Here is a 7,480-nt window from a genome sequence, read left to right as displayed (position 1 = left end):
TATAAGGCAGATGGAAAGTTACCTAAAAAGTTTGCTCTTCTGGCACAGAGATCTTTCATTATGTTGTAGTTTGAGGATCCTTTTCCAGACTTTCTTTCATTATTCCAAATGGCAAGGCTTTACTTACATCCCATAAGCTGATCTGGACGTGGGGACCATTTGCCTCAGATTAAGGCTGGGGGTCTAGATGACTTGGATTGTGCGTAGCCATACCACTGGCCCTTGACGTGTTGATGCTAATACTGCAGCAAAGCTGACTAGGCAGTGATTCACAATCTTTAAAATGGATCAAATTGAATTGGAGTTGCTTCAGTAAATATTTATTATGTGATTTACTCTCTTCTTCCTTTCTTTCTCTCCTCTCTTTTCTATTTCTAGTCATTCCTTTAACTCTCAGACTAAATTTCTCTTTTTTTAAATTTACACACTTCAAATGTTTGCAGATGTTGGCTTATTTTATACAGATTTCACTTAACCAGATCAGGATCTCTAGTTCTTTATCCTAATCCCAGCACTCTTGTCCCTCACTACTTAGCACAGTGGTGTTATATCTTCTTCCTTTACATTTATTTTGTTTTCCAACTAATTTTCTTGTCTGGGGGTTCCTAAGCACCTACAAATAAGAGAAGTATTTCCATTAAAATGTCCCCAGTTCCTAGCCCCCTTGTTATAAAGACAACAGTTTCTCCTCTGTTCCACATCAGCCTTTCTGTTTGTAGTTCAAAATAGCTTTGACCTTTACGGCTGTGCTGTCACACTGTAAACTCATATAATAATATTGAACTTGGATCTAGCACTCCATGTTTTCATAGCATTTTACGATTATTGATTGGTTATTTCACACAATATCCAAGCAAAGCAGTCTGGATGGGTCTGGACAATAGTAATTTTATTGATGAGGAAACTGACAGAAACACTACCATTTTGTCTAGCTATGAGCAGCTTAGTGGCAGAAAGCATAGAGACATGCCAAGTAGTGCTGCTTTCATTCCACTGAGTGGATTATTTATGAGAGAGGCATTGCCAATGACCGAGCAGACCTTTTGTGTGTGTGGAAGTCAGATGAGATAAAATGTGCATCCTGGAGCCACGTGGCCTAAGTTCAAATCCAGGCTTCCCCCTTCCTAACTGGGTCACTTTGTGCAAGTCTCTCAAGCTTTCCATGCCTCCGTTTCCTAATCTATAAACCAAAGGAGACTACCTTGTTCTCTAGTTATGAGAAATAAAGGAATGGTGATGCTCTCAGATCAGCACCTGGAAAACAAATACAGATTAAAACATGCTAGTTATTTTTCTATGTTACCTGTTTCTTTTGCTTTCTTAATTTCCTCTGTAGGCTGATACTAATATTTGGTGTCTTTCAGGAACTATGTTCATTTGCATTTTTCAAACCTAATGCTCAATTTTTTTTTTTTAAGATTTTATTTATTTATTTGACAGACAGAGATCACAAGTAGGCAGAGAGGCAGGCAGAGAGAGAAAGGAAGGGAAGCAGGCTCCCTGCTGAGCAGAGAGCCCGATGTGGGACTCGATCCCAGGACCCTGAGATCATGACCTGAGCCGAAGGCAGCGGCTTAACCCACTGAGCCACCCAGGCGCCCCTAATGCTCAATTTTAAATTCTTCCCTGACTGCCCTCTGTCCCTTTTAAAAGAATTTAGCCAATGTTTCTCTGTTCCTCCTGGCACTTGCAACCAGCCTTTGCTCTCTCGTTATTGTTCCTGCATGGCTGGAGAGTCTTCCTTGGTATTACCACCTTTTACCAGCCACTCTGTCTTCATAGGCTACAGTGAGGCTACAGATTCATTTATTCATTAAGAAAAAAAAAATCTAATGAGCCCATTTATGCACTACAGATTGTTCACTCTATAAGGGCTACAGCATTGCATAGGATAAATAAAAACATTTGTTTCCTGGAGGTTTTGATCTACTGAGATTATATCATTTCCTTATAACTCCAAAGAGTATATGACAGAGTTTCAGCTGCATTCAGAGTTTCTTATATCAGGAACTTCAAGTAACTGGATGGATAAAAAATGCTTGTGATTACTGAAATTCCTGCCTGGAAATGCTAGGAGTGTGGCAGGCAGATCTAGATACTAGAAGTATACCTATACATATACATTTCTTCTGAAAGTCTTGTCATCCAAATTGGTTAAGACTAACCGTATGTGCTTTGGTGAGTGCTGATTCACAGACCTGTACCCCTGGGGATAAAAATACATGTTTATAAAAAATAAAAAAAAAAAAAAAAAAAGACTAACCGATAAAAGTTTATATTGTATCCTAAAAGTGACTCTGTGTGTAGTGAAAGGTCACTGGATAGCAGATGAAAATCCGATTATAAAGTTCATAAGAGTATTCATGAGTATTAATACTGATTTCTCATAGACACAATTGTGTGCCTCATTTTCTCATTAACATACATCTCTTGTAATATTCTGATGTAAATTCTACATCAGCACAAATTCTTTCCTCTTTATCACATACGCATACAGTATTTTTACCCGTTTCTACAGAACATCCTAAACTTTGCACTTGTCCACATTCTTTGTCATTTTTTTGAAAAAGATGCTTTGCTAGATCAAGGTCAAAAGATTTTTCTCAGAGCTTATCTTCAATTCATAGAAGATTGTACCCTCTTTCTTATTTTGGTTAGGAAGTGAGTGACTGGAAGTTTGAATAGCAAGCCATATCTTCATTGAGAGAGTGAGAATATAAGATGATTCATTCTATGCAGGAATGTTTACATTATTTTATTACGGTGGTTAGTAAATCATAATATTATTTATTTAAGTTTTTACTATGTCAACGGTTGTCATCAACATTTTACATGAATGATCTTTTCTTTTCACAGTAACACTGAGTTAAATACTCCAATCAATCTCATTTTATAAAGAAGGAAGCTAAGGTCATGCATCCGTGGGTGGTGGAAGGATGACTCTACTCTAGGAATGTTTTAACATTATAGTCTCTACTTTTAACTGCAACACCACACAGCCTCTCAGCTGATCTATTTTGAAAAAATATCTGGATTTTTTTTTTCATAGCAGTGTATAATAATAGCTTTAAGACTTCTCTGTGTCACTCAGAAAGGTTTTTTTTGTATGTAGCAGAGGTGAAATTAGAATTTCCGGTTTCTGGTTTTCTAATTTGCAAGCAGCTCTATGGATATTAAGTAGGTGGGCAACGACTAAATGATTTATATTGTAGTCCGTAACTGGCAAATTTAAATTGGAGTATGTAGTTCAATCAAAATTCATATGACTAAAATATATGAGAGATAATTACTTTTGTGGCTACTTCCTACAATTATGTTTAGATAATGACTAAAATAAAACTAGGGTAAATTATTTCCTAAAGTGTATGATTTGGCTAATTTTAACTTAAAAGCAGATACAACCAAAGATGGACATTTCTATCAGTGGATAACTAATGCAAGGGTCTTTCAAAAAGATAACTTCAGCAGCATAGAACTAAACTGTAGATAAAGGCTCTGCAGAAATAGGGAAGATTTGGTATGTAATACTCTATACTTGCTGTAGTCGAGCATGTTAAACAATGCAAGGGTTGATTATTTTAGTGTTCATCATTTTAAAACAATGTTTTTGCATTTATAACCTAAGTGTTACTCTAACTAGGGACTAAGTGTTACTATAACTAGGGATATTGAGAATGGAGGAATACACAAGCTGTTGCTCAGTCTTGACCTTCCCTCTTGCATCTCCCATTGAGAAAATGGATGCCGTCAGAGTTAAAATCTCTCATTTCTTACCCTAGAGCTATGTGAGTTGTACCTATCCTTATTGCCTTCTCTTCTCCACAGATAAAATATCCTTTCCTCTAGACAAGGCAATTCCTCTCTCTGTATATTTGATGCCACCCTTCCTGTTCTTCAGGCACTCCACTCTGTCACTACTTTCTACTGCCTTTTCTAGCACACAGGCAAGATCAAACATCTCCTATCTAGGAGTCGACAAAAAATGACTAAGCCCTTTTTAAACTCCATTCCCACTATAACCATAGCCTTGTCTTTCTCCTTTCCTGACTAAACAGGGTTTTAAACAGTCTAGCCTTTCTTCAACACCTAAACCTATTCATTTCACAACTCTCTCATAATTGGACTTCCTTCTTCGTCACCCCACAGTTAGTAGTTTCCCTAGGACATTCACCTCCCAGTTGACAGAGTCAGTTGGTAATTTTCAGTATTCATCTGTCTTACCTCTCTAAGGCTTTGGGCACTAGTGGTCACTCTTACCTTTATTTTCTTTTTTCCCTTAGCATGTGCCACTGACCTCTCCTGATTTTCCTCACTTTCTCTCCCTTGTGAAATCTTTCTCTCCCTACCTTCTAAAGGTGTTTCTGTAGTGTTCCATCTTCTCTTCTTATTCAAAATACTTTCTCTGGGTAATCTCATTGTTTGAGAAGGTATTAATGTCCATTTATATTCTAAAGTCTCCCAAATGTCTTTTTTCCCCCCAGAACTCTCTCCAAAATTCCAGACTCACTTCAAAATACACCACCCTAAGACAGAACCCATTATCTCCTCATCTCTACCCTTGTATCTCAACCGCATTTCATGACATGACTCAGTACTGACTCAAGTTGGGAATGAAGGAGTCATTGTAATTATCCCCTATTCTTCATCCCACAGCCCAATGAATAGTCAAGTCTCACATTAATTACCTTTTAAATAACTCTAAAGTATGTTCTTTCCTATTTATCCTGATTGTTATTGGGTAGGGTAGTTCTTGCCCTTTTCAACTCTCAGTGGAAAGTCTGCCTTCTAAGTTTCTACTCACCTCTATCATCATCCCTTCAGGATCATTATTTGCATTGCTGCCAACACAGTCTGTCCAAAACCATGCCACTTCTCTGCTAAGATTCTGCCAATAACTCCCTACTATCAAATGAATGAAAATGAAATTTATTGGCGATTGCTTGAAGAAGCATCTGGCCTATCCAGAACTCTGGGCTCTTTTTAGTAAGAGGAGGTAGTGTGGACTGACCATCAACAACCTTTAAACATAATGGTGATCTAGACTACATGAGAGATGAGAAGGATGCAGTGGTGGAAGCACAGGACTCTTCCTGCCTAAGGAAAAACCACAGGGAAAATCAAGGAGATAGGAGTAGTGACCAGTACCCTAAACACCCAAGCTAAACGGGTAGGAACCTTGCTTCCTAGAACACTGGATTCACACACAAATGGGTGATTTTTTATTTTTTTAATGTTGCCTTCTTTGACAAGACCTAGCTTGGGTTTGTTGTCTTATAAATTCCATTACCCGAAGAGTATAATCAAAACTTCCCTTTGATCTTTTAGAACCATATCCCAGAAGTTGAGAATGAAAGCTCTCTGTAGAACTCTTATCAAGGTGGACTGGCACAGTATGGCCAAGAAAAAGATACATAAATGTTAAAAATTGCACTAGCCATAGAAGTTATTTGCTTGACAAGCTGATCACTTCATAACACAAATGCAAAAAAATATGATAACAATGAGTTAATAAATAAGTGAAAGGCCCTGAACAGCCATAATATATGTTTCAAGACAATGCAACAAGGTCATGGCATGTAACTGATCAGAGTCTCTCAAAGACTGTTTTAATTCTTTATATTTGTAATAATTCTATGTCTCCATTATCTATTTTCACAGCTCATAGCAGAACAGATCACTAGAGGGAGAAGCTCTCTAAGGGAGGTTGCAGCAAGAAGGGACATTAGAGAACAAAGGCTAGAAGATTAATTAGACATTGGAACTCAAATATCATAAACTGGGGATGCTAGTGTAGAGGCAAGTAACCCCACTAATAGCCTTGTCCCTTTGAAAGTGGAGAGTTTCTGACATGGTATAATAGAAAAAACGATGGATTAGAGTTATAAAGTTCTCTGTTCTTGGCCTAACCAGAAGTGAGATCTTGAGTCTTGACATATAAGCTCTGGTGGATCTGGGTGCTCAATTTTCCCATCCATACAGTGGTAAGAATAGACTAAAATGAATACTTAGCACATTTTAGTTTCGTATTATGTACATGACAGAATATAAGAAAAGCATTTTGTAAATAAGAGTAAAAAGTGGCATTTTATTTCATGATCAGAATTACTCTTAATCATCTATTGTCTTTTAAATTAAGTGTGTTGTTAAAAAAAACTCTGCCATCCTTTTCTCATTCCTACAGATACTTTCTCCCTAGATGATCTCATTCAGTACCATGGTTTTAAATATTAACTATTTGCAATTGACTCAAACATTTTTATATACGGCTCCTGTCTTTCCAAATGTCATAGCCAACTGCCTATTTAACATTTTCACTTGGAGATACTCAAATGTAATTTGCCTAAAACAGAACTCTTAATTGCACCCTTACTACTGTTTTTCCTTCTATCTTCCCAATTCATTCAGTGCCAATACCACACTTTGTTGCCCAAGCTAACAATGTAGGACTTATCCTTGATCTCACTCTTAACCACATACTCTATATCCAGTCCACCGGCATGGCTTGTTAGTTCAACCTTTGAAAGTTATTTTGAGTTCATCACCTTCTGTCCATTTCCATTGCCACTGCCCTAGCAAGCCCTAGCAAGCCAGCATCATTTTTCACCAGCACCACCATAACAGGTCCTACATACTAGTTTGGTTCCTTAGTGACAGTTTCAAGACCTTAAATTAGATCATGTCACTCTTCTTTCTACCTAATCCCAGATGTCCCATCATACTTAGATAAAGTTGAAGCTTTTTGCTCTGGCCCACAAGGTTTTGCAGAGTCTGGCTTTTGCCTCTGTCTACAACCTCATTTCCTATCACCTCAACCCCAATTATGCTCCATTTACACTGGACTTCTTTCCCTTCTTCAAACACATGTGACCTCAGGCACATAATTCTGATTGGCCAACCTGAGTGACATATTCATTCCTATGGAGGAGAGATTCGGCCAAGTGATTAACAGGTTTATTGGCATACTGGCCTGATGGATTTGTCATCGTCAATATATCCTGTGCCACCAAATACTACTTAAATGTTCAATAAAAAAATTACATGGTTAAAATTACATTTTGATTCAAAATCAATAGGTACAGGGAGAGCCAACATAAGTTTCTAATTAGGTACTTAAGTGGGCTAATACAGTCCTGAGGAATTAGGGTACTCACTTATGTCCAAGGATCATCTAATCATCGTTGACCAGTAAAACATGTCTGTTTTATTTTAATCTTTGTGAAGAGTTGCCAAGATTGTGGTCCTGTCATTTTGAAACACAAAAAAGGAAGTGTCAGGTTGTTTATGGCACTTGAACTTACAAAATCTTTTTAATAGTTATTTCAAGGGACCTAGCTACTTGTTCCTTGACTTTTATTATTTGATTATTAATCTTTTTATGACTCACATGTCTTTCTCTAAGAACTAGATATCCTTAAATTTCACCAACAAGGTTATTTTCTTTAAATGAAAATTGTAATAACTCTTTCTTTTCATAGAAAGC

Source organism: Mustela putorius, unplaced genomic scaffold, assembly GCF_011764305.1.
Source record: "Mustela putorius furo isolate JIRA1106 unplaced genomic scaffold, ASM1176430v1.1 tig00003898_pilon_pilon_pilon, whole genome shotgun sequence".
Taxonomy (NCBI): Eukaryota; Metazoa; Chordata; class Mammalia; order Carnivora; family Mustelidae; genus Mustela; species Mustela putorius.
Note: the sequence above shows the minus strand (reverse complement) of the source record.